Source organism: Odocoileus virginianus, chromosome 24 (assembly GCF_023699985.2).
Source record: "Odocoileus virginianus isolate 20LAN1187 ecotype Illinois chromosome 24, Ovbor_1.2, whole genome shotgun sequence".
Taxonomy (NCBI): Eukaryota; Metazoa; Chordata; class Mammalia; order Artiodactyla; family Cervidae; genus Odocoileus; species Odocoileus virginianus.
Genome location: NC_069697.1, coordinates 49,328,673 through 49,356,160, shown reverse-complemented (window position 1 = coordinate 49,356,160; position 27,488 = coordinate 49,328,673). Strand labels below are relative to the sequence as shown.

General features: G+C 38.3%; 1 protein-coding gene across 6 annotated transcripts in view; it reads left to right on the top strand.

Annotated features, from left to right (window-relative positions):
• SLC16A7 (solute carrier family 16 member 7) overlaps positions 1–27,488 on the top strand; it is a 182,296-nt gene that overhangs the window by 93,580 nt on the left and 61,228 nt on the right. Inside the window, exon 3 of one of the 6 annotated variants that reach the window (XM_070454686.1) lies at positions 9,335–9,401. The exons of the other annotated variants lie outside the window; for them this stretch is intronic. The gene's annotated coding sequence lies outside the window, so the exon portion shown is untranslated. The remainder of the gene's footprint in view (positions 1–9,334; positions 9,402–27,488) is intronic. 6 annotated transcript variants of the gene reach the window in all.

The window sequence follows — 27,488 nt, the reverse complement described above, 5'->3', positions numbered from 1 at the left end:
TACTCAGCTGAGAGAATAACTGGAACCAATGACAGTCAGGTTATTTTCCTCTTAGGTCCTTGAAGAACATGGCTTAGTCAGTCCCAGCTCCTCTCAGAATAGGGTTAGAATGAAAGATCTAATTACTTCCATCACTTAGAAGGGCCTGCTTAGAACCAGAGTCATGAAACTCCAGGAGTCCATAAACACAGCTTCATTCCTCAAGGTCTGTGGTGATAGATTTTGTCTGTTTAAACCCAACTGAACTGGGTAAAATTAATCCTAGAAATTCCAAAATGTTTGACAAGAACTCAGCTGGCCTTTAGCTTTTGTGAGACCAAATTTCTTTTATCTGATTTTATTTAGTCCTTTGTGAATCCTGTACTCTGTTTACTGAAATAAATTCAACCTTTTAATCTAAATCCGTTGAATAGATTTGAGCTTTGTCATTTTCTCTGGATGATGACTCTAGCATCAATGTCTATTTTAGGATTGCATGAGTAACAAACTACATGTTAGAGTTTTATTATGTTATTTTTAAGGGCTAGTTTATATAATTGAATGTACATGAATTTCTCCGTCTTGAAAGCTAGAAGAAGTGAAATAGTATTTCAAAAATAGTGTGAAATTTTGCATATCCTGCAATATTCAGCAGAAGTTCCTGGTATAGGCATTACAGAGAATGTAACTTATTCATGGTTCATGGCCTCAAGATACTTATAGTCCCCGGTGGTAGAAAGATGAGTAATTTCAAAATCAAAATATAGTATGCTATAGTCAAATAGCTTTATTTGAAAATTTAGGCTGATTTTTCTTTCTCAGAAACAATTTTATGATTTTATTTTAAAAGGCACTGTTTATTTGTGTGGAAGGATGTGTGTGATTTCATCATGTGACAATGCAGGAGGGTTGGGTAAAGGTAGAGAAAGTGGATTTCTTGGAAAAAAGCTTCCTGTATGAAAGTCTGGGAGTTCTTCATTCCACAATTAAACAAATTGAAATGCCTATTAGCATAGTGAATATGTTAATAAAGAGACTTCCAGAAATTGTGAAATAAATACATCATTTAGTAAAGAATTTCTCAAGTCTACCTGATCATTTACATGTAATTCCTACTTTTCTGATATAGTATTTTGCAATTTAAAACAAATAGAGTGGTAAAAATGAGCAAGACAAATTTAATGTAGTCAACTTGTGTAATGCCTTGGTTTCATGCTGTGGGATTCCATTGAAATTTTTGAGTGATGGAGTAACCAAGTCTGAGAAGTATTTTTTTTAATTGACTACTATTTTATTAATTTTCTTTAAATTATTTTTATTGAAGTATACTTGATATTGTGTATGAAGAGTACTTTGGGGAGATTAATTCTGAAGAGCAGCTGGATGTGTGGAGAGGTGTGGGAGGCGAAGATGGGAAATTAAGTTGAGAGACTTCCTTAGGGGACTGTGTGAAGGGAAAAAAGGTGTGAACCAAGGTGGTCAGAAAGAGAAATGGAAATAAAAGACATATTCAAGAGCTATTAAAGAAAAAACAGGCATGAAAGAAAGGGGAAGAAAGGACTCAGGATCTTTCAGCCTAGGGACTGGCTCTTATTACAGTTAAAAAACTTGGGGCAGTTAACATTTCAGTAGGGCGTCTTCTGAAAATGTCTAGGAAGCAGTAGGGCTTCCTAAGAAAGTGAAAGTCGCTCAGTCATGTCCAACTCTTTGCAACCTCATGGCCCACACAGTCCATGGAATTCTCCAGGCCAGAATACTGGAGTGGGTAGCCTTTCCCTTCACCAGCAGATCTTCCCGACCCTGGAATCGAACCAGGGTTTCCTGCATTGCAGGAGGATTTTTTACCAACTGAGCTATCAGGGATGCTCTGAGCCAGCAGGGGAGCCCAGTGGTGAAGAACTCACCTGCCAATTCAGGAGACTTACGCGCCGAGGGTTCGATCCCTGGGTCTGGAAGATCTCCTGCAGGCAGGCATGGCGGCCCACTCCAGAAATCTTGCCTGGGGAATCCCGTGGACAGAGGAGCCTGGCGGGCTCCAGTCGATGGGGTTGCAAAGATTCAGACATGACTGAAGCAGCTGAGCACACACGCAGTAGGCAGTAAGAAATGAAGAACTATAACTTAGGAAAAGGACGGACACAGGGGACTCTGGGCAAGATTGAAGGCAAAAGGAGAGAAGGGCGACAGAGGGTGAGACAGTTGGGCGGCATCACAGACTGTGGGCATGGACTTGAACGAACTCCGGTAGAGAGTGGAGGACAGGGAGCCGCGGTGTGCCGCGGTCTACGAGTGCTGCGGTCTACGGTGTCACAAAGAGCTGGGCAGGACTTACTGACTGAACACGTGGAGAATTGGAGCACATCAAGGATAAAAAAGTTAGCTGAATTTGTAAAGGTAGAGAATATTATGAAGCGTCTATAAAGAGAGAAGAGAATCAACAAGATCATGTTTATGAGAATGTCTGTTGGACCTGAAGAGGAAAAGCAGTCATGGAAGAAAGGGTCTAGGGATATAGTGAGATAGAAGCCAGAGTCTCAAGGACAAGATCCAATGAAATAGTTGCTGAAGATTTTATACAATTTTAATGAGATCATGCTCAGTAGCTTTGGAGATTAGGAAGTCATTGCTCATCTTGAGGAGAAAGTTTATTCAGTGACACTTTCAAGAGAAGGTCAGATTTTAGCAAGGAAATAGGATTAGGTGGTAAGAAAGAGAGGTTACAAAGAAAGCAGCCGTTGTGTGGTTTTGACGTGAAGATGCAAGAAATATAGGCACAGCACAAATGAAAAAGAAGCTCTAGAGAAGGTTATATTTTCTTGCTATTTTTAGGCTTGAGGAGATAAATGTTTTGTAGGCTAAAGAAAAGACAGAAATTAAAAATAAGGTGTGAAAATGATTGGAGCCAAACCCCATAGACAGACCAGAGAGACTCAATGGGACTTTCCAGGCAGTCCAGTGGTTAAGTCCAGTGCAGGGGCTACCTATGGGTACAGTTTCGATCCCTGGTCAGAGAGCAAACATCCCACATGCTTTGTGGCCAAAAAGCCAAAACATAGGAAACAGAAGCAAGATTGTACACAAAGACCTTTTTAAAAATGGCCCACATCAAAAAAAATTGTTTGAGAAAATGAGAGACTTCATTAACAGTGATAAGTAAATGAATCACAGGAGAAAACAAGAAGGATGCCTTTTGCACCCAACTGGAAGACAAGTCTGTTTTCGACGGTTTCCCATGGCAGCCAAAGATAGACATCCTCTTCCTGTAGTCCCCAGGTTTGGAATGTCCGCATTCTTGTGAACAGGGCAGAAAGCATAGCAGCCTCTGGGTCCTATCTCACCTGCTTTCCTTGCTTTCCATCAGGCTGGGATGTGTGGGATTGGCCAACAAAAAATCAGAAAAAGCATTGTGTTCTTGTGGAGCAAGAAGGATGATAAAGGAGGCCTTAGGACAAGGAAGTGAGAGCTCTTCATCCAACCTGCAGCAAAGAACGAACCTGGAACAAAATGGTCCCTGATCAGGCAGGATAATCTCTGGTTTGGGAGAATGGGTTGATGCTATAGGATGTAAGGTGAAAAGGCCAGGTGGAAACAAAATTAAACTAATAAAATAATTTAAAGGTAGAGAAATTAAAATTAGGATCAAGATGATGCTTGAGGGCTTCCCTGATCACTCCGTGAAGAATTTGTCCTGCCAGTGCAAGAGACACAGGTTCGATCCCTGATCTGGGAAGATCCCCCAATGCCTCACAGCAGCTGGGTTGGCGCGCCACAGGTGTGGAGCCTGTGTTGTAGAGCCCAGGAGCCACAACTACTGAAGCCTCAGCACCCTAGGGTCTGTGTTCTGCAACAGGAGAAGCCACTGCAATGAAAAGCCTGAACACCGCAACTAGAGAGTAGTCCTCACTCACCTCAACAAAAAAAAACTCCAGGCAGCAATCAAGACTCAGTACAGCCAAAAAAAAAAAAAAAAAAAATGATGCTTGCACTTATTGGTATCTTCCTTGCCCAGTTGGCGGCCAAACCTGAAAGAAGGGAGCCTACAGGTGCTATGGAGAAAGCTAAGGGGGCGGAAGAAGAACCCAGTGTGCAAAGGCGAAATGTTTCCCAGAGTTTCACTCTTTGCAGTTTGGTACAGTACGAGGGTGTCATCACTTCTCAGGGATCCGCTTTGGTTTGTGTGTTTTTATGGGATTCACAGTCTTGATTAGCACAGTAAGGAAAGAAGGAAAAGAAAGAGGAGTTTTTCTTTTCTCTGCATTTGGGATGATGCTTCTTTCTGGTGACCTTCTAGAAGTGGCAAGCAGTGAACCAATTGATTTCTTTTCACTGGCTTCAGAGGCTCTCATCTAAGTTATATTTAACTTTGGGTTCATTTTTGTTCCAGTCAGCACCACCGTCATTATCAGTGTTCAGGGAATATCAGATAGCAATGACATCTGATTCTAAATACAAAGGCTTGAAATCACGAATTCTGTAGAGCTTTACAGAGAGGCTTCCTTAGAGAGGATCTTCATAGCGAATCTTGACAGTGTCATAAAACGTTATGAGAGGGATCGCTTTCAGCTCTGCCTCCCATTTCAGCTAGATTTTATTGATCTTTTATAAGAAATGGCTGCACTTAACATCCCCACAATGTCAGTGTCATAAAATTTATATGTAAGTTTGACAAGAGGAATACCTTTTGGCATGTTTGTAAATAGTCAGCTCATACATTATTAATGATATCTTTAGTGACAATTTAAATTCTATTGAACATGATATTTTATCGATCAATATATGATTGACATGATTCCCAAATGGTAGTTGTACAGTATAACTTTTTTTTTAATTTAAAAGCCAAAAATTTGGCAAATGTGGGAACCAAAATATATAGTGTGTGAATTGAAATATCACATCATTCTTTAAAACACTTTAAATATATAACATGCAAGGTGCTGTTTTCATGATTTGCTGTTTTCGGCAAATCAAGTGAGTTGCTGGCATCAGTTCAGTTCAGTTCAGTTCAGTCAGTCGTGTCCAACTCTTTGTGACCCCATGAATCGCAGCACACCACGCCTCCCTGTCCATCACCAACTCCCGGAGTTTACTCAAACTCATGTCATCGAGTTTCTGATGCCATCCAGCCATCTCATCCTCTGTCGTCCCCTTCTCCTCCTGCCCGCAACCCCTCCCAGCATCAGGGTCTTTTTCAATAAGTCAACTCTTTGCATCAGGTGGCCGAAGTACTGGAGTTTCAGCCTCTGTATCAGTCCTTCCAATTTTGAAGCAAATTGTCCCACTTTTATGGGAATGTATAAAAGAATGTGAAAATATGCTTCAGTATTTTATCTTGATAAATGAAAAAGTATTTGAACATCTACCAGTTCCTCTGAGGATCTTGTACAATAACTTTTATAGGAACTCAAGTGTGATTTGGGCATTGAATAAAATCCTAAGCACACTTAAGGAACTAGTACATGGTCTCTAGTAGTCCCTGTGTTTAATTAGACATACAACTGTGTCTGTGTATGTAGTGGAATTTCTTCAAATGACTCTTCTGAAGGAACTTTTCTCATTCAGCCCATAGTTTTTTAGAATCTTGGAAAACTTGCTCAAATAATGTCTATCTGTTCATTACTTATGTTTTAACAGCAGTAGATTTTTTTCCCCCCAGAGAAAGAAATGTGTGTAGTTTATGTGTTAAGAAAGTCTATAAAATAGAACTGTGTGTTCTAGTATCATAGAATCAAATAATGAGCTGAGAGGGACCTCAGAGAGCACTTAAATCTTCTGGCTTTTTACAAATAAGCAAGCTAAGAACCAGCATGAATGGCACTTGCTCATAGGGTTGCAACACTTTCGTGACATTTATTATATGTATTCGTATTTTCCATAGTATTATATCCTGTACCTGACAAAAATAAGTTATATATACTGGAGTTATTTTAATCACTTGGTCATTTGACATTTCCAACAGTCACTGTTATTTTCTATCCAAGCTGGTAGCACATTTTATAGTATAATCCTTTGAGGAATATTTTTTAAATTAGTTGATTTCAGTTAGTGCAAGTAGTAATATTTTTAGTTCTTTATGAGGCTCTAAATTTACTGCATTATAGAAAAAAAATTGAGATTATTAGAGCTTGAGGGATCACACCATTGATCTCTTCTCTACCCCCATTCCCAAATATGTTACAAACGGAAAGAATTTACTGCTGTTTAGCTTAAGCCTGTAAGAGATTCTAAGAAAAGGTACTAAGACCAGACTGTTGGTTCAGTCTTTTCCTTGCTTTAGTAACCTTTTGATTTAGTCTTTGTCCTGAGTGAGTGTCTTCACTTGAAAATATTTTAACAAGCTAAAGTTGGGGAGAAATGTGTCTTTCAATCGTTCAAGTCCTATAAGACATGGCTTGGCCCTTTTCCCTTTTTATCCGTTGCGAACAGATGAAGTGTATCATGACTTCACTGCCTCCTCTCAGTTCAGTTCAGTTCAGTATCTCAGTCGTGTCTGACTCTTTGTGACCCCATGAACTGCAGCACGCCAGGCCTCCCTGTCCATCACCAACTCCCAGAGTCCACCCAAACCCTTGTCCATTGAGTCGGTGATGCCATCCAACCATCTCATCCTCTGTCGTCCCCTTCTCCTCCTGCCCTCAATCTTTCCCAGCATCATGGTCTCTTCCTATGAGTCAGCTCTTCGCATCAGGTGGCCAAAGTATTGGAGTTTCAGCTTCAACATCAGTCCTTCCAATGAACACCCAGGACTCATCTTTAGGATGGACTGGTTGGATCTCCTTGCAGTCCAAGGGCTCTCAAGTCTTCTCCAACACCACAGTTCAAAAGCATCAATTCTTCGGTGCTCAGCTTTCTTTATGGTCCAACTCTCACATCCATACATGACCACTGGAAAAACCATAGCCTTGACTAGACGGACCTTTGTTTACAAAGTAATGTCTCTGCTTTTTAACATGCTATCTAGGTTGGTCATAACTTTCCTTCCAAGGAGTAAGCGTCTTTTAATTTCATGGCTGCAATCACCATCTGCAGTGATTTTGGAGCCCCCCAAAATAAAGTCTGCCACTGTTTCCACTGTTTCCCCATCTATTTGCCATGAAGTGATGGGACTGGATGCCATGATCTTTGTTTTCTGAATGTTGAACTTTAAGCCAACTTTTTCTCTCTCCTCTTTCACTTTCATCAAGAGGCTTTTTAGTTCCTCTTCACTTTCTGCCATAAGGGTGGTGTCATCTGCATATCTGAGGTTACTGATATTTCTTCCAGCAATCTTGCTTCCAGCTTGTGCTTCCTCCAGCCCAGCTTTTCTCATGATGTTCTCTTCATATAAGTTAAATAAGCAGGGTGACAATATACAGCCTTGACATACTCATTTTCCTATTTGGAACAGGTCTGTTGTTCCATGTCCATTTCTAACTGTTGCTTCACCTGCATACAGGTTTCTCAAGAGGCAGGCCAGGTGGTCTGATATTCCCATCTCTTTCAGAATTTTCCACAGTTTATTGTGATCCACACAGTCAAAGGCTTTGGCATAGTTTCTTAGCCAAGGAACTCTAGCCCATGAGAGCTCATGAGTGAGACCACAGCCAGTGGGTCCAGAAGGCCGAGTATCCAGTCAAAGATCATTCTTGATCCTTAAGGTCTAATGTTGAGACCTGTAGCTTTCTACTTTCTCATCTTTCCCTTTTGGAATAGGAATGTCTATCCCACGTCTGTCTCACTATTATAGTTTGGAAGATTTCACAGGTTCCCAGATGGAGAGGAATTTGTCTCAGAATGAATCATACCTTAAGTCTCACCCATGTCTGTTTTGGATGATATGAGACTTCGGACTTCAGAATTTGAGTTGAATCTAGAATGAGTTAAGATATTTGAGACTATTGGGATGGAATGGATGTATTTCATGTGAGCAAAGGACGTGAATTTTAGAAGGTCAGAAATGGAATGCTACAGGCCGAAAACTGTTTTCCCCCATGCCCAGATTCATAAGCTGTTACATAATCCCCAGTGTGATCAATTTTGAGGTGGGGCCTTTGGAAAGCAATTAGATCATGAGGGTGAAACTCTCATGAATGGGATTATTGCCCTTATGAATGCGGTCCAAGAGAGCTTCCTTTCCTCTTCTACCAAGTGAGGACATGTGAAAATGGCCACCCATGAACCAGGAAGCTGGTTCTCAGCAGACGCTGCATTTGCTAGCACCTTAACCTTGGATTTTCAAGCCTCCAGAAAGCCACCCAGTCTATGGCAAAAGAGGTGAATAAAGTAAGAATCTTGAGAGAGAAGTTTATCCTGAATTATCCAGGTGGTCCCCAAATGCAAAATTCTTATGAGAGACAAAGGGAGTTTAGAGACAGACTCACAGAAGGGAAAGCATAGAAAAAGGCACTGATATGAAAATGAGGCAGAGCAGAAAGTGATGTAGCCACAAGCCAGAGACTGCTGACTGTCACCAGCAACTAGAAAAAGCATGGAGCAAATTCTCTCCTAGAGCCTTGTTAAGGAGTGCAGTCCTGCTGACACCTTGTGAAGTGTGAGAATAAATAGCCGTTGCCTTAAGTCACAAAGTTTGTAGTGATTTGTTACCCTTGCCCTAGGAAACTAAGCAGTAGAGATGACATCATTTATGAAAAGTCATGAACCCAGCAGTTCCAAAGATGTCTCTCTTATAAGCACTTGCATAGCTTTGCAAGACACGTATACAGCATGTCCAAGGCAGAATCATTTATGACTGTGGCAACCTGAAAGTTACTAGGAAAATGGGTTAATTGCTGCACATTCGTAATAAAGTACTACATAACTGTAAAAACAATGAGGGCGATCCATATGCACTGATATAAAATACTGTTAAAAGTATAAAAACATAGTAACAATAAGCTGTAAGGCAAAACATATGATTACATTTATTTTAAAGTGTATACACATAACAACTTAGGTTTATATATTTGTATTTTCATACAAATACAAATAAAAAAGCATACCTGAAAAACTATTAATAGCAGGTGACTTTGGAAAGTGGCTGTATATTTTTGAAATGCTTAAATATTATTTAGTGAGTATATCCTATTTTTTCTTTTAAAAATTTTACAAAAATGCTAAAACAGCTTTATTAAACAAACGTAAATATATCCCCCTATCTGTTAACTTGAGTTGTGAGTTGTCACAGGTACTTCTATTTCTATTTTATATAAGCTTTTCATATCTTTTTTTTCCTAATGGTATTTTTTTTCCTGCTAGTTAAATTTTAATCAACTTAGATAGAAAAAGTTGGCTCCTGCTTATAGATCTTGCCTAGTAGTTCTCATAGTGTGTTCCCCAGTTGAGCAGCATAATCGTAACCTTTATCTTGTTGAAACTGCAGATTCTGGGTACCACCTCAGATTTACTGAATGAAGCTCTGGAAGTGAGACGCAGCCCACTATAGCTTAGTAAGTCTTCTAAGCAATTCTGATGCCACTAATGTTTGAAAATCACTGGTCCAGGTTCTTCCTCTAACACGCCTGCGAGTGTTGCTGCAGTAAATGTGATTGTCTGTGGTTCTTGAGCATCATGGTGTTTTACTATTCCACATCCCACATGCTGTTTCCTTCAGCCGAAGTGTCCTTCACCACTGCCTTCCTCCATCTGACTAATTCTTGTCCAGAATGTAAGATGTATGTGTGTGTGTATTCTCAGTCACTTAGTCATGTCTGACTCTTTGCAACCTCATGGACTGTAGCCCACCAGGCTCTTCTATCCGTGGTATTCTCCAGGCAAGAATTCTGGAGTGGGGAGCTATTCCCTTCTCCAGGGGATCTTCCTGACCCAGGGATCGAACCCAGGTCTCCTGCATTGCAGGCAGGCTCTTTATAGCCTGAACCACCAGGGAAGCCCAGAATGTAAGATACATAGAAACATCAGCTCCCCTATCCTTGAGGTCTGATGTTGCTCCAATTCTAAATCCCTCTGCATACCTTCATCATAACAAGCATATCACATAACACCATATATATTAAATTTACTTGGTATGCTTCCTGTTCTTGAGGACAGAAGCTCTATCTATCTTATTTGACTTAATTCTCAGAATACAGTAAGGTATTCAATAAATATTCTTGAATGTACAAAAGTGAAAGAGAAATGAATGTCTTGGAAATAAGTATTTTTACCACTTTTGAATTAGCATATAGCTGTGTAGTACAGAGAAAAAAAAATTAAATACTCTGTTTCTGCAACCAAAACTCCCTGAATTCAAGCTCTTATTCCACTATTTTATAGATGTACCATTTAATTTCTTATATTCTTCCACTGTAAAATGAAAATTTTAACAGTGACTATCTTTCAAACTTGGTCATTAAGCATTCAATAAGGATCTATAGTAATTATTAGCAGAATCACTATCCAATAGCATTAACAGTATGTAATTAATTCTGTCTGAATAAGAGCAGTCAGCCTAAGCTTTTCAATGTTTTTATGTTTAGAGAAAAATTTATCTGATCTTTTTTTAACCTTTTAGTATGCTTGTAGTCTTTTTTCCCTGAGCCATAGCTTAGGAAAAATAATGTATGGTACCATAATCAAGGAGGATGAGAATAAATGTGTGGTTTTATTCTGTTCCCTCCATCTCCTCACAGTTTTTAAAGCTACAGAAAACTTTCTAGAAACAAGATCTTACTCAGAATTCTAGTATCCAAGAGTCATAGAGATCCTGACCTCTACCTAGTACCATTCCCTGACTTCTTCCCTGAAATGACCCCTGAGATTCCTCTTAAAATGCTTAGAATTTCTTGGAGCATAGTTGGAAAGCCATTCATATTATCTTTCTCACCTCTTGTATTTAGTGACATTCTCTCGTTGAGATAAATGGAATTACATCTAAGAGATTTTGAGTATCACATATTGCATTTAGTCTTCAAAGATTTTCTGGTATTTTCTTTCTTCCCTCAATTTGAAAAGAAGCTTATTAACTGGCATTAGGGAATGGAAATTGAAAAAAAAAAAAAAAGATCCTGAGTATTTTCTAAGAAGACTACAGGGCCAGAGAATACCTTTCCCATTTTTCTATTAAAAAGCTCATTTAAAAAAATTGAGTAAGAAAAAAAAATCAAGTAAGAAAAAAGAGTCCATAAGATCACCTGATACCAATGATAAGATGCAGAAGTACACTGGAATCCCCTAGAAGTTTCTGTGAACTACAATACTGTTGGATCAGGATTAGGAAATAGTACCACAGCAAGGCGACTCAGCCCGGCAGAGGCATCCAGTAACATGGGCTTCCATCTCACTACAGTAAGCTTCCCTGGTCCACTGACTCTGAATGGCTGAAGCTACTGGGGAATCATTGCTCTTTTTTGGAATCGTAAACATATTCAGTTCCGTCTATGACATATCACTCTGTCAATTGCAGTCTCATGATTTTATGACCCCTGCTCCTTATGTCCCTCGAGTCATCACGTTGATGGGAACACTGAAGACAACCTAAGGCCCAGATCTGGCAAGTGGGTGAATGTATTACGGCCATGCACTTGATAGACAGAGAAGCCTGGAGGGCCGCAGTCCGTGGGGTCACGAAGAGTCTTCCCTGCTGCTACTGCTGCTGAGTCGCTTCAGTCGTGTCCGACTCTGTGCGACCCCATAGACGGCAGCCCACCAGGCTCCCCCGTCCCTGGGATTCTCCAGGCAAGACCCTGGAGTGGGCTGCCATTTCCTTCTCCAGAGTCGTACGTGGCTTAGTGACAAAAGGAGCAGCATGTACTCGATAAACTATTATCATATGTTAAGTAATAATTATGAAAATTATAACAATAAAATGGGAACTATTATATAATCTTTAATGAAAAGCTCATGTTTTGGCAAAATTCAAAATATGTGACAAAAATGATACATAAAAAATACACAGGCCACAGTAGAAGGGTGAGGATTGTAGAAAAAATTATTTAATTATTCAAATTTTGGATAATGCTATTATAATATCTTGATACATGAAATACTTTAAGTTGATATTGTACATTTAATTATTTGTCCTGGTTGGGGTTTTGTACCTACTTTGAAAAATATTTTAATTTTAATATAAAGATTAAGATTATATAGTGAAATTGGAAGCTATATTTTATTGAAAGGTCGTAACTCCATTTCTAAAGTTTCTTTTTTGCTTGTTTTATGACTTTTTTTAGTTATGCATAAATGAGATTATGAGGTTCTCGTGTAAGTTGCAAAGAGATACAAAGAGACAATCCCACACATTTTGTTTAGATATAAATTACATTAGCTGATTACCAACTACCTATAACATTTACTGTGCCTGGTTTTGCCACAAGTAAGCATCACTAAGATAATTGAAACTTCAAGCTAAAATTTCCCAGAATTTAGTTTAGTACCTATTACATCCATTTTGCAGAAAATGAAACTGTAATTCAACCATGTCAACTATCTGTTAAGTCCACCAGCAGCATTAGTTTTTTGTTTTTTCATTTATTTTTATTAGTTGGAGGCTAATTACTTTACAATGTTGCAGTGGTTTTTGTCATACATTGACATGAATTAGCCATGGGTTTACATGTATTCCCCATCCCGGTCCCCCCTCCCACCTCCCTCTCCACCCAATCCCTCTGAGTCTTCCCAGTGCACCAGGCCCAAGCACTTGTCTCATGCATCCAACCTGGGCTGGTGATCTGTTTCACCCTAGATAATATACATATTTTGATGCTGTTCTCTTGAAACATCCCACCCTCGCCTTCTCCCACAGAGTCCACAAGTCTGTTCTATACATCTGAGTCTCTTTTTCTGTTTTGCATATAGTGTTATCGTTACCATCTTTCTAAATTCCATATATATGTTTTAGTATACTATAATGGTCTTTATCTTTCTGGCTTACTTCGCTCTGTATAATGGGCTCCAGTTTCATCCATCTCATTAGAACTGATTCAAATGAATTCTTTTTAATGGCTGAGTAATATTCCATGGTGTATATGTACCACAGCTTCCTTATCCATTCATCTGCTGATGGGCATCTAGGTTGCTTCCATGTCCTGGCTATTATAAACAGTGCTGTGATTAACATTGGGGTGCACGTGTCTCTTTCAGATCTGGTTTCCTCGGTGTGTATGCCCAGAAGTGGAATTGTTGGGTCATATGGCAGTTCTATTTTCAGCTTTTTAAGAAATCTCCACACTGTTTTCCATAGTGGCTGTACTAGTTTGCATTCCCACCAACCGTGTAAGAGGGTTCCCTTTTCTCCACACCCTCTCCAGCATTTATTGCTTGTAGACTTTTAGATAGCAGCCATCCTGACTGGCGTGTAATGGTACCTCATTGTGGTTTTCATTTGCATTTCTCTGATAATGAGTGATGTTGAGCATCTTTTCATGTGTTTTTTTGCCATCTGTATGTCTTCCTTGGAGAAATGTCTGTTTAGTTCTTTGGCCCATTTTTTGATTGGGTCATTTATTTTTCTGGAGTTGAGCTGGAGGAGTTGCTTGTATATTTTTGAAATTAATCCTTTGTCTGTTGCTTCATTTGCTATTATTTTCTCCCAATCTGAGGGCTGTCTTTTCACCTTGCTTATAGTTTCCTTTGTTGTGCAAAAGCTTTTAAGTTTCATTAGGTCCCATTTGTTTATTTTTGCTTTTGTTTCTAATATTCTGGGATGTGGGTCATAGAGGATCCTGCTGTGATTTATGTCGGAGAGTGTTTTGCCTATGTTCTCCTCTAGGAGTTTTATAGTTTCTGGTCTTACATTTAGATCTTTAATCCATTTTGAGTTTATTTTTGTGTATGGTGTTAGAAAGTGTTCTAGTTTCATTCTTTTACAGGTTGACCAGTTTTCCCAGCACCACTTGTTAAAGAGGTTGTCTTTTTTTCATTGTATATCCTTGCCTCCTTTGTCGAAGATAAGGTGACCATAGGTTGGTGGATTTATCTCTGGGCTTTCTATTCTGTTCCAATGATATATATGGCTGTCTTTGTGCCAGTACCATACTGTCTTGATGACTGTGGCTTTGTAGTATAGTCTGAAGTCAGGCAGGTTGATTCCTCCAGTTCCATTCTTCTTTCTCAAGATTACTTTGGCTATTCGAGGTTTTTTGTATTTCCATACAAATTGTGAAATTATTTGTTCTAGTTCTGTGAAAAACACCGTTGGTAGCTTGATAGGGATTGCGTTGAATCTATAGACTGCTTTGGGTAGGATAACCATTGCAGCATTTGTTTTGAACGAGGCTCTTACAGAGTTCGGAGCTAGACACTCACAGCGGTCACGTTAATCTCCACTCATTGAAGTGTTCACACCAACACCCTCTCCCCCCTCCTGAGCTTTATCTGTTCTAATACTTGCTTTGTTTGCGTCACTTGCCTGAGTTTTCTGCCTTCCATTCATTCCAGCTGTGTGCTTCCCCAAAGACTTAAGGAGAAAGTTGTTAATTTGGTAGTTGTGCCAAAATAGGAAGAGGAAACAGTAGCTGGAGCCCGCAGAAAAGTTACCATCCAGTGGCTTGAAGACAACGGTAGCCAGGATTTACACTTCAAAAGGAAGGGCTGTGAAACTCTTAGGAAACTCATCATGAGTTGCTTCTTCAACTATACACTTATGAGTGAATCAAATGGGTAATTTTACTTTTTGATTATAATTATTATTTCCCTCCACATCCTTGTCATGTTTCTCTGCAAGGCAAGTATACTTTGTCCCCCCTGACGCTAGACTTGTTTTCTCAATGAAATATAAACCAGTGATGTCCAAGAGTGAGCAAACACATGTCCAAAATGTCTTTGCATGTTTTGACTTCATAGTCTTTAATTTCCAATCTGAGAACATGTCCCTGTAGTTTGGAGCCCTACAAATAGGAAGTATGTTTGAAAGTCAGCTAGGACCTCCCGGTTGGTTCAGTGATAAAAGATCTGCCTACCAGTGCAGGAGATGCAAGAGATGCGGGTTCAATCCATGGGTCAGGAAGATCCCTTTGTGTAGGAAATGACAACCCACTCCAGTATTCTTGTCTGGAAAATTTCATGAACAAAGGAGCCCAGCAGGCTACAGCCCATGGGGTCACAAGAAGTCAGTCATGACTTATTGACTGAGCACATGGATTGAAGGTCAGTCAAAGCCACCACAGACCAGCAGAGTGATAGTTAGTCCATACCTTCAAGTAGCATAAACAAGAAATAAATAAATAAATAAATAAATAAATATCTGTTGTTTTCAGCCCTAAGATACTGGATTTGTCTGATAAAACCACAAAATCTGAGGTCAAATGTTTAATGAAACAAAATCTTAAAATATGTGACATTGGCTTTAGGGAAAGGCAGCAGGTGGTGACAGAGAAGGCAATGGCGCCCCACTCCAGTACTCTTGCCTGGAAAATCCCATGGATGGAGGAGCCTGGTGGGCTGCAGTCCATAGGGTCACTAAGAGTCGGACACGACCGAGCAACTTCCCTTTCACTTTTCACGTTCATGCATTGGAAAAGGAAATGGCAATCCACTCCAGGGTTCTTGCCTGGAGAATCCCAGGGACGGGGGAGCCTGGTGGGCTGCTGTCTATGGGGTCACACAGAGTCGGACATGACTGAAGCAACTTAGCAGCAGCAGCAGGTGGTGAGGACCCTTTTAGAAGAGGCTAGAAAAATGACAACTTCAGTTAAGCAATGGCAAAATATTTGGTAAAATTTCTATCTATGCTACCTTGAAAGAAAATACACACAATGCAGTTGAGGTTCTGGGACAAGAGATATGGAGAAAAAATGCTGGTAGCATTAGTTGGTTGTTATTACTCTGTTTAATAAGTACTGGATGTTCAGGCTGGATTTAGAAAAGTCAGAGGAACCACAGATCAAATTGCCAACATCTGCTGGATCATCGAAAAAACAAGAGAGTTCCAGAAAAACATCTATTTCTCCTTTATTGACTATGCCCAAACCTTTGACTGTATGGATCACAATAAACTGTGGAAAATTCTGAAAGAGATGGGAATACCAGACCACCTGACCGGCCTCTTGAAAAACCTGTATGCAGGTCAGGAAGCAACAGTTAGAAATGAACATGGAACAACAGACTGGTTCCAAATAGGAAAAGGAGTACATCAAGGCTATATTGTCACCCTGCTTATTTAACTTATATGCAGAGTACATCATGAGAAACGCTAGGCTGAAAGAAACAGGAGCTGGAATCAAGATTGCCAGGAGAAATATCAATAACCTCAGATATGCAGATGACATCACTGTTATGCAGAAAGTGAAGAAGAACTCAAGAGCTTTTTGATGAAAGTGCAAGAGGAGAATGAAAATGTTGGCTTAAAGCTCAACATTCAGAAAACTAAGATCATGGCATCTGGTCCCATCACTTCATGGATACAGAGGAAACAGTGGCTGACTTTATTTTTCTGGGCTCCAAAATCACTGCAGATGGTGACTGCAGCCATGAAATTAAAAGACGCTTACTTCTTGGAAGGAAAGTTATGACCAACCTAGACAGCATATTAAAAAGCAGAGACATTACTTTGCCAACAAAGGTCCATCTAGTCAAGGCTATAGTTTTTCCAGTGGTCATGTATGGATGTGAGAGTTGGACTATAAAGAAAGCTGAGTGCCAAAGAATTGATGCTTTTGAACTGTGGTGTTGGAGAAGACTCTTGAGAGTCCCTTGGACTGCAAGGAGATCCAACCAGTCCATGCTAAAGGAGATCAGTCCTGGGTGTTCATTGGAAGGACTGATGCTGAAGCTGAAACTCCAATACTTTGGCCACCTGATGCGAAGAGTTGACTCATTGGAAAAGACCCGGATGCTGGGAGGCTTTGGGGGCAGGAGGAGAAGGAGACAACAGAGGATGAGATAGATGAGATAGATGAGATAGTTGGATGGCATCACCAACTCAGTGAACATGGGTTTGGGTGGACTCCGGGAGTTGGTGATGGACAGGGAGGCCTGGCGTGCTGTGGTTCATGGGGTCACAAAGAGTCAGACATGACTGAGCGACTGAACTGATTGTCCAAAGGGGCTTCCCTGGTGGCTCAGCTGGTAAAGAATCCGCCTGCAATATAGGAGACCTGGGTTCAATCCATGGGTTGGGAAGATCCCTTGGAGAAGGGAAAGGCTACCCACTCCACTATTCTGGCCTGAAGAATACCATGGCCTGTATAGTCCATGGGGTCGCAGAGTCAGACACGACTGAGCAACTTTCTCTTTCACATTATCCTAAAACTTGTTCTCATTTCTGTCTGAGACCTCATCAGAATAGCCTTTACCCTCTATTTCTACCAACATTCTGTTCAGGATTACTTAAGTATTCTCTAGGAAAGTTGAGATTTTCTCTACAGTTCTCATCTTTTCTTTCTGGGCTCTCATCAGAATAACCATTAATAGTCCACTTCACGGCAGTACCCTTTTTGTAGCATGCACCTCAAAACTCATCCAGCTTCCACCCATCACTCAGTTCCAAAGCCATTTTCGATTCTTAGTTATTTGCTATAACAGCACCCCATTCCCAAGGACCAATTTTTATCTTAGTCTGTTAGGGCTGCTGTAACAGAAAATTATAGACTAGGTGACTTACAAATAACAAAATGTAGTTCTCACAGTTTTGAAGACTGGGAAGTCCAAGATCAAGATGCGAGCAGATTCGGTGACTGGTTGGGGTCCTCTTCCTGACTCATAGACGACCATCTTTCCATGTGTCCTCAGATGGTGGAAGGGACAAGGGGGCTTTTTGGGGTCTTAAATATAAGAGCAGTGATCCCATTCATAAGGGCCTAATTGTCTCTCAAAGGACCCACCTCCAATTATCATTAGGTATCAACATATGAATCTGGGGGAAATATAAACATTCAGTCTATAGGATCATATAAAATATATTGCAGATCCTGGAAATTAGGACATAGGCACATCTTTACGGGGACCACTGTGCATCTCACAATAACTGCTTTTACACAGTTCTCAAAGTATAGTATTATAAATCAGAGGAATAATTTGACATGGGATATTCATTTCCAATTCACCATAAATAACTATGTGCTGGTTCATATTATTTTTTCTAATTTTCCCATTATAAAAACATCTGTAGTTAGTTTGACCCTTGTTATCAATTATTAGCATTCTCAGAGTCCTTTTAACTATAGTACTAGTTTGCATCTACAGTAAGTTTTGTGTTACTGACATTCTGTGGCCCATGCTCTATTGATATCTCTGCTGTCTAGTTGTTAGAGTAAATCTGTCAGTAGGATGTAAAAGGTGGCCCACTTTGAAGAATAAAATAACCTCCCAGGATTAGACTCCAATTTTAATTCTATTACATGTTGGAAAAGAAAAGATTTGATTCCGTTAAATTCCTATTATATAATTGGGTGAGTTGTCCCCAAAACATAAACATTGTACATTAATTTGACATTGCTGTATCCTCTGTATAAGGCACAGGGAACTAAGAGCAAAAAGACTAGTCCATTATTCTCTAAGGAACATATTAATTCCTGTAGGTGAAAACATAGTTCACCATATAGGTAGGATGTGGAGAACAACTCATACTTTATTTATAGGCTATCAAAAAGAATTTATAGTGAAGGCAATAGTTTCTGAGCATCTACTGCTTTAATTTGTGACTCAGTTTGCTAAATATATTATTTCTGGACTATTTTGAAACATTACAGGATTATATAGACTGTTCATAAGGGTTCCTGAAATTGACACAGCATGGTTTAGATTGAGAAGTTAAAGAATTATTATTTATAAAGTATATAAAGGAACATTCTGATATTCTATACAACCGAATGAAAAAGGTCTTGAATATAACACTAGCATCTAAGCACTGACCATCACTTTATCACATCACTTTGTTCTACACGCTCTTCTCCATAGATTAATCAACCCATATTGATTTCTAGAAGGGAAGGTGCAATTCTTGGGCTTCAGACATCCTACCACATAAATTTTTTGAAAAACACTTGAAGTAGCCAAATGTTTTCACAAAGTCCCCTTTTGTTAACGACAATGTCATACTGTAGCCTATATACTAAACAACATTATAGAAAGGACATGTAAATTAGCTGGAATAATAGTGAATTTTCTAAAGACTTTGAAGGGTAGTTGGCAGTTAGTATTCCAGAGAACAAATATTTGAATTCTGATGGAGAAGACGGACAAGAATATGTTCAAGGACTGAAATCTGTAAGTTCACTAGAAATAAATATATAAACAAAAATAGAAATAAATAAAATAAAAATATAAATAAAACTGAAGAGTATATTTGGAAGCAGAAAGAGCAGCCTCCAAGTTGGTATGTTAAGATGGAATCGGTAACAGTGAGCCTAACAGAAGGATGCTAGTCATGGTATCAGTGTGATCACTGACTGGACACTACACTTTGGAAAAACCACTTTGTACCTCTGATTCCTTATTCTCTTATCTGTTCAGTTCAGTTCAGTTCAGTTTCTCAGTCATGTCTGACTCTTTGAGACCCCATGAACTGCAGCACGCCAGGCCTCCCTGTCCATCACCAACTCCCAGAGTTTACTCAAACTCATGTCCATCGATGTCATCCAACCATCTCATCCTCTGTCGTCCCCTTCTCCTCCTGCCCCCAATCCCTCCCAACATCAGGGTCTTTTCCATTGAATCAACTCTTCGCATGAGGTGGCCAAAGTATTGGAGTTTCAGCTTCAGCATCAGTCCTTCCAATGAACACCCAGGACTGATCTCCTTCAGGATGAACTGGTTGGATCTCCTTGCAGTCCAAGGGACTCTCAAGAGTCTTCTCCAACACCACAGTTCAAAAGCATCAATTCTTCGGTGCTCATCCGAGAAAAATAAAGTCAGCCACTGTTTCCACTGTTTCCTTATCTATTTGCCATGAAGTGATAGGACCAGATGCCATGATCTTAGTTCTCTGAATGTTGAGCTTTAAGCCAACTTTTTCACTCTCCTCTTTCAGTTTCATCAAGAGGCTCTTTAGTTCCTCTTCACTTTCTGCCATAAGGGTGCTGTCATCTGCATATCTGAGGTTACTGATATTTCTCCCAGCAACCTTGATTCCAGCCTGTGCTTCCTCCAGCCCAGCGTTTCTCATGATGCACTCTGCATATAAGTTAAATAAGCAGGGTGACAATATACAGCCTTGACATACTCCTTTTCCTATTTGGAACCAGTCTGTTGTTCCATGTCCCGTTCTAACTGTTGCTTCCTGACCTGCATACAGGTTTCTCAAGAGGCAGGTCAGGTGGTCTGGTATTCCCATCTCTCAGAATTTTCCACAGTGTATTGTGATCCACACAGTCGAAGGCTTTGGCATAGTCAATAAAGCAGAAATGGATGTTTTTGTAGAACTCTCTTGCTTTTTTGATGACCCAGCAGATGTTGGCAATTTGATCTCTGCTTCCTCTGCCCTTTCTAAAACCAGCTTGAACATCTGTAAATGTGATTAAAAATACCACTTCCTCTTAGTTCATGGGGTTATGGTAACTAATTTAATTTTTAGAAAAAAATTGAAAGCTCTAATGGATTTCTTAAGCTCCTTGTTTTAAGTAAAACCCATCATAAACATGTGACATATATGTGAATTGCTAAGAAATCAAATCAGCCAATACTACAGCATGGCTTCAGTATATATACTATAGTATATATATACCCTAGTTACAGTAAGCAACACTACTTAAAAACAATTATTGGCATTATAGTTGCCTTACAATGTTGTGTGAGTTGCTACTGTACAGATAACTCAATTAGCTCTATGTGCACATGTATCTGTTTTTAAAACATTTCTTTCCCATCTAGGTCAGCATAGAGCACTGGGTGCAGTCTCCTGTGCTGTTCAGTAGGTTTGGTCACTTACCTACTGATGACATGGCAGCCAGCTCCAGTATTCTTGCCTGGAAAATCCCATGGACTAAGGAGCCTGGTGGGCTACACTTTAAATTCTTAAAGAGCTGTACACGACTTAAGCAACTTAGCCTGCGCACAGTGTTTATGAGTCAGTCCCGATCTCCTAACGCATCACCCCTTTGCCCCGCTTAGTGTCCATACAGTTTTTTTCTATATCTGTGTCTATTTCTGCTTGGCAGATAGGTTCATCTGTACCGTCTTTCTAGATTCAGCATATATGTATTAATATGCAGTGTGTGTCTTTCTCTTTCTGACTTTACTTTTGACAGTCTCTAGGTCCATGTGCTGCTGCTGCTGAGTCGCTTCAGTCGTGTCCGACTCTGTGCGACCCCATAGACGGCAGCCCATCGGGCTCCCCCGTCCCTGGGATTCTCCAGGCAAGAACCCTGGAGTGGGCTGCCATTTCCTTCTCCAATGCATGAAAGTGAAAAGGGAAAGTGAAGGCGCTCAGTCGTGTCTGACTCTTAGCGACCCCATGGACTGCAGCCCACCAGGCTCCTCCGTCCATGGGATTTTCCAGGCGAGAGTACTGGAGTGGGGTGCCATTGCCTTCTCCACCAGGTCCATCTACATCTCTACAAATGAGTTTCATTCCTTTTCATGGCTGAGTAATACCACTGCTTTTATAGAGGAGAATCAGCTTTAAGCTTCATGCCTACCTGAACGCAGCCTCCAGAGTAGTTTCCTTCCTTCCTATATTAAGGGTTGTTTTTTCTTCTGTTGGTTTTTTTAATCAGACACACAAATTTTAAACCACTGACTTCCATTTTTAAAACTAAAGATCTGTATGTGCACTGCATGATTTTATTTGCATAAATGTATGTAAAATATGATAGTTTAACAGGTATTGAGAAAGAGATATAAAATAGATGCATATAGTTATAGCTATCACAGAAATTTCCTGGGTTATTGACTAATGTGTTGAAAAAACCCTGGATATGGGTTGGTCTTTCTGGAGGAAAATAAGAGCAGCCGGGTTAAAGCTCTGTGACGGTTTTGTAGAAACTGGTAGACATTTAAAATGTGGCCTTGTCGTGTGCTCTTTGCTGGCTCCTGTGTTGACCTTCATGAATCATGATGATAATTAAGCACAGATGGAGGGTCAGTGCCCATTTGTCAGAAATGCCTGAGGCTTTCCTCTGAGGCTTTGCCCTGAACTCCAGGCAACTCTCTCTGCCAGAGGAAACTGACTGAAAGTGTATTTCCTCCAAATATAAGAAGGGTTTTCTGCATTTAATGGGCTGGTTACTTGTGGTATGGTGGAGCGGCCACCCTTGAATTACTCAGCTTAAAACAAGTCACAGAGGCTCCTAAGGCTCCTGCTAGGTCCAGAGCAGACGTACCTGCTTCTCCCTGCTGTTATTCTAGACACAGAAGATACACTGTCTGGAACTCTCCATTCCTAGCCTAAGTTAAAACTAATTCCAACCTTATCTGTTTCTCAGATTTTATTTGTGGCTCATCTTAATTCTAATCCCCACCCTCCTTTTCTCACTGACTCAGCAACTCAGACTTTCCTCATGCTCTCAGACAAACCTCATTTGGCCTGATATTGATTCACTTTCATTCAACACTTTTGGATAGGTGGCCCTGGATGCAAGGCAGGCAACTGATTATTTAATTGACAAAGTTGACTTTTTCTTAACTTTCATCTAGGCAAAGGAATGTGTGACCCAAATAAAGTAAACCCTAAGTACTAGTTTCTATATAATCAGTACCAGATTTAAGTTGAAATAAAGACATTCGATATGTTAGGGCAATTTATTAGCATATTCGTCAATCACCCAGATCTGATTAGGGCATTTGATTTTTAAACCACAAGATTTCTAAATACTTTTGGTTTCATTTTTCATGACTCAGTGTGTCTCATTGGAAGACTTGTATTATTGATTTGTTATTCTTTAAGTCACTAAATTGTTTCCGACTCTTTGTGACCCCGTGACTATAGCCCACCAGGTTCCTCTGTCCATGGGATTTCCCAGGCAAGAATACTGGAGTGGATTGTCATATCTTTCTCCAATATTATTGATAGTATTTCTAATAATTATCTTTTAAATTTTCTATTTATATTCATTGTCAATGAATATTTTATTAAATTGAATTTTAGAGCAACTTATTTAAATGAGTATAGGAAGTTATTGGACAGCTAATGAATACCAATAGATTTCCTTCTCAAATGGTAGATGTGTAATTTACCATTAGTTAAAAAAACAACTGATCTTCATTTCATTCTTTTAATTTTTTTCTCTTGCACCATTTCATTAGTTTGTTCATATCTAAATAACTGGCACTGAACTGACAAATATATATGCACAAATATATTTATGCATATATATTCAGTTTTGTTAATTGTTAAAACATGGTCACAATTTACTGGATGAATTAAAGGTAGTGACTCTAATGAGACTTGTGAAACTCAATTACACATGTAACCTGTGGTTTTCCATTTCTTTAGAAAATTCAAAGTCTGCACTATCCTCTCTTCCTTTGTATTGCCTTCAAATACCACACTTCAAGCAACAGTAATGAGGTTTATCAATATCGTGCATAATCCAAAGAAGTCTATTCAAGTCAGAATCTTTGAACTGTGTTTTTTTCTACTCTGTTTTTTCTTGATTATGCCCACAAATAAGAGGAACAAGATACAGTAGCCATAAGTTGTATAAAATACGGAATTGTGCACAGAAAAATAACCTGAGCCTAGTGAGTGTCTATGAATTTGGTCTGAACTATTGGTCAACTCAAGACTTGTTAATAATAAATAGATGATAATCTTGAAAGTGGAATTTTTTTGAACCTTCATTGATTTTGGTCTAATTTGCAGTGATTCAGCTCAGAGACCCTAAGATGTCAATTTAAGTAGGAGAAACAAAACAGCTTGGAGATAAGGAAGTGAAGAGGTATCTGAGTAGTGACTTGCAACAAGGTAGATGCGATTATAATTAAAGTCAAGTAAAATGTGCTGGAGAAAAAGTAGAAAAGATAATATCCTGAGATAAACTGGTGAGCTATGAAAAAATAACAATACAAAAATCAAAGTACTGAGGAAAAAAATAACTCCACCATAAAATGCTTCTTAAAAAGGCCTTTTCACTTTTTTGTCAGCATAGATTTCTGTCTATAAAATGGAAATCCCAACATCAACCTTGCTCATTAGTAAATTTCAATTTTTAATAATAATAATGTTATTTGAATATTAGTATATTTAAATATTTATATTGATATAATGATTTAAAATAATGGACTTAAGATAATTAAGAAGTGTTATTTATGATTTGTTAAATGACTGAAAAATAAATCATCCTGTTGCATTTCTGTGTTTACTCTAGCTTATAGATATGATAAATGCTACAGTAGTTTAAAATCATGAATTGATAATGAAAGATGTTTTAGATTCCTTTATGCAAGCAGGAAAATTGCAGAGTGAGGACTTTAAACCTCATGATAGTTTATACACTCTGATAATATAACAAAAAGTAGTTTACCACATACAAATGCCCTTTGATAGTTCTTTAGTATTCTTCTAGAATTATTTGCTTTCCAAGCATTAAGAAATTTGATTACTTAAATAATAGAATGACAACATTCAATAATACATAAATTCAGATTATTTAGACAATTTTCAAAGACTGAGTGCTATTTTTAGCTGATTTAACCACCACTTACAATCTGTCTCTTTCCTCTTCTGTCTTACTTAATATTATACTTTTTATAAGATGCTATTTCCAGTGCTCATATGCCATCAGTCCATCATGTGGGAGTAACTGATGACCAAAGAGAAATGAAATTAAATAGCTAGATAGACAAATTTTTATTGTTTCCGAGAAACCAAAGATGATTACAAAAGCAGACTATAAACATTCTGAAGATACACAGATCTTTTCAAAACCATTATTTGACAAGATATAATATTTTCTATCAATTTGAACAGTTAGCATCTGTGGAATATTAATAAGCTTACAGAAGTGCCCCTGCTCTGATGTGTCCATTTTTCAGTAGAATCTACATTCTGTGCATTATTTGTGGTGAAAGTTTTTCATTTGACCTTAATGCTGTAGTTTTGCTGCCATTTCAGGTAGGTTTCTAACATACAAATGTATCCATGAAGAGAACCTTTCCAGTTATTTTCTTAAAGTCTTGGAACATTAGATGTCTTTGACTATTTTGATCCATAAGAATATTTTAGATATGCACAGATGACATAATAAAAAAATACTTAGGTTTCTTTTATGCTTGTTTCCTCTTCTAAATACATTAAGCAAGAGTCTTATTTCTAATTTTATTTATGTAATTTTAAGAGTTAGCAGTGATTAGTGAAATCCAGTTCCTGACATTATTGTTTCACTTGGATTTAGTTTCTAATATTTCCTGAGCTTTAGTCTTCTTTAAAAGATAAGGACAATATCTTACAGGGCTTTTGTGGAAATTTAGCTGAGTAAATAAATACTTGATAAGCACTTAGCATAAGTACTCAGTATTTGAGTCAGAGATCCCTTTATTCATTTTTGTATACTTATGACTTAAGTTATAGATTAATTAGGTTATAATACATTTAAATCAGTAAATTCATCAGAAATATGAATAAAAATAGATGCAAAATATTAATAATATTGTGTTAGGTTAGTGTGATTATGTAGTTTCTTTATTTTCTTGGTTTTTAAATAGTATTCTATTACAGGGATCAGCAAACTATCAGCTTAGTCTAATTTGTAAACAAAAGTTTATTGGAATATCCATACTCATATTTTTTTAGTATCATCTGTGGCTGACTTTTCACTAAAACTATGAACATATGAGTAGTTATGAGAGAGACCATACAGCCTGCAGAACCTAAAATATTTATTATCTAGCCCATTACAGGAAATGTTTACTGACTCCCGCTTTATAACTATCAATGCTATAAAGTAAATAAAATAAAATGTAATTGTTGATCTAACTTAAAAATAGAATAGACTCTTCACCACAGTTATCCAAAAGGAGAAATATCAGAAGGTGATAGAAAATGCCAGTAGATATGTCAAAAGCTCATACAAGAATCATTCCATTCCTTGGTTCAGCATCAAACTGGAAGCAAAATCCAGAACTATTAAGTATCAGTTAATGATCAGGATGAACATATGGTGATTAAGTACTTAAAATTCTAGTCAAAGCAATTAGGTAAGAAAAAAAAATCAAAGACATCAAATTTGAATGGAAACAGTAAAAAATGTCTGTTTGCAGATGACTTGACCTTATATAAACCCTAGACTCTATCAGAAAAAAAAAAAAAAGAAAGAAAGAAAAACTGTTAGAACTATCAACAAATTTGTAAGGTTGCAGGATACAAAAATCAGTACACAAAAATCAATTGTTTCTATGCACTAATAATGAATTATTGGAGAGAGAAATAATAAATTATTTTAAGAAAAAAAATTAATTTACAATAGCACCAGAAAGAATAAAATTCTTAAAAACACATGTAACCAAGGAGGTAAAAGATGTATACATTGAAAACTATAACATTGATGAGAGAAATTAAAGAAGATACAAATAAATGGGAAGGTATTCTGTGTTCATTGATTGGAAGTATTAATATTGTTAAAATGTTCATACAACCTAAGGCAATCTACAGATTCAATGCAGTCCTTACAGAATTCCAATGCCATTTTTGTTAAGTAGAACAATCAATCCTAAATTTTGTATGGAACCAGAAGAGAGCCTGAGCAGTCTTGAAAAAAGAACAGCGAAGCTGGAGGTATCACACTTCCTGATTTCTATTACCTGATTTCTGATTCTATAGAAATAGTTTTCTATTTATAATTCTATTACCTGATTTCTAATTCTATTATTTCTAATTCTTATTAATAGAATTAGAAATAGAATTAGACAGTACCACGCTGTGGTATTTCTAAAAACAGACACATAGATCAGGAAAACAGAGTAGGAGAGCCCATAAATAAATGGATGTATTCTGTCAACTAGTTTTTGATAAAGGTGCCAAGAATATACAATGGGGAAAAGATAGTGTCTTAAATGGATGCTGGGAAAACTGGATATCCACATGCAAGAGAGTGAAACTGACCCCCCATTTTACACCATACATAAGAATCAACTCAATATGGATGAAAGGCTTGAACATGACCTGAAACCATACAATTCCTAGAAGAAATAGAGGGGTAAGCTCCTTAACATTGGTCTTTGTGATGATTTTTTTTTTTTTATTTGACATCAAAAAGGCAACAAAAGCAAAGTAAACAATTGAGACTATTAAACTAATACTAAACTAAAAAGTTTCTTCACAAAAAAGAAAACTGTCAACAAAATGAAATGGCAGCCTATGAAATGGGTGAAAATACTTGTAAGTCACATATCCGATGAAAGGTTAATGTCCAAAACATACAAGGAACACATGCAACTCAATAGCAAAGAACACAAATAATCCAATTTTAAAATGGGCAGAGGACCTCAATAGGTATTTTTCTAAGGGAGACATAACAGGCCAACAGGTACATGAAAAGGTGCTTAACATCATTAATTATTAAGGAAATGAAAATCAAACCACAGTGAGATTTTACCTCATACTTTTTAGAATGGCTATAATCAAAAAAAGACAAGCAATACTGGCAAGTATTTGGAACAAATACTGGCAAGAATGTGGAGAAAATGGAAGACTTTTATGCTCTTGGTTGGAGTGTAAACTGTTT